Source organism: Bison bison, unplaced genomic scaffold, assembly GCF_000754665.1.
Source record: "Bison bison bison isolate TAMUID 2011002044 unplaced genomic scaffold, Bison_UMD1.0 scf7180017864251, whole genome shotgun sequence".
NCBI lineage: Eukaryota > Metazoa > Chordata > Mammalia > Artiodactyla > Bovidae > Bison > Bison bison.
Window position 1 is genome coordinate 728,118 of NW_011494823.1, and position 753 is coordinate 728,870.

The window sequence follows — 753 nt, forward strand, 5'->3', positions numbered from 1 at the left end:
CTGCCGGCTCCTTATAAAGCAGTTCGGGCTGCCCGCGCCCGGAGACCGTGCCGGGTGAGGAGCAGAACTCGGGCGAGTCAGCGAGCGCCCTCCAGTCCCCGAGGGACCCCAGCCGGCCGCGGCTTGCCAGGATCCCGGGCGTCCTTTCCAGGCAGCTCGCGAAGAGGACGCCCTCGCCGCCTGCCCAGCCCGGAGAGCGCTCGGGTCCTCCAGGGGCCGCGCTCGCCGTTCCCGGCCCGCCCGGCCAGGCGAGCGCCCCAGGAGGTGAGCCGTGGCCGCGGGCAGAGGGCGGGCTCTCAGCCGGGACCTGCCAGAGCGGGGAGCGGGGGTGGGGGACCCCATTGGGCACCCGCTCCCGGGCAAGCAAAGCCAGTCCTCCTCCGTAACTCTGTTCCTTGGCTCTCCCAAGCAGTCCCTTCGCTGAGAGCAACCGCTGGGGCCTCGGGGCGCGGGCTCTAAGCGGATGAGAGGTAGAGATGGGCTGTACAGACTTCGCGGCCCGCCTCGAGCCTTCCAGTCCCGGTTCCTCCCCCCATTCGACCCTCTCCCTCCGAGTCAGCCCACGGATGAGGTCATGCCCGAGCCATCCCGGGGGTGGGGGACTTGGATCCAGCGGCAGAGGGTGTGTGTGGTGGGACGGGAGAGGGTGGCAAAAGGCGGAGAACGACTGCAGCTCCTACTAAATTGGGGGGCGGGGGCGGACGCCTTTCTTTGAGACCTGCTTCCAGAAGCGGCAGGGGGGGGGTTGGGGGC

At 70.5% G+C, this 753-nt stretch overlaps 1 protein-coding gene across 1 annotated transcript in view; it reads left to right on the forward strand.

The window, feature by feature from the left end:
* Window positions 1-239: 239 nt before the first annotated feature.
* Window positions 240-753, forward strand: part of WNT11 (wingless-type MMTV integration site family, member 11) — a 21,868-nt gene continuing 21,354 nt past the window's right edge. The window contains exon 1 of the mRNA XM_010847554.1: window positions 240-264. The gene's annotated coding sequence lies outside the window, so the exon portion shown is untranslated. The remainder of the gene's footprint in view (window positions 265-753) is intronic.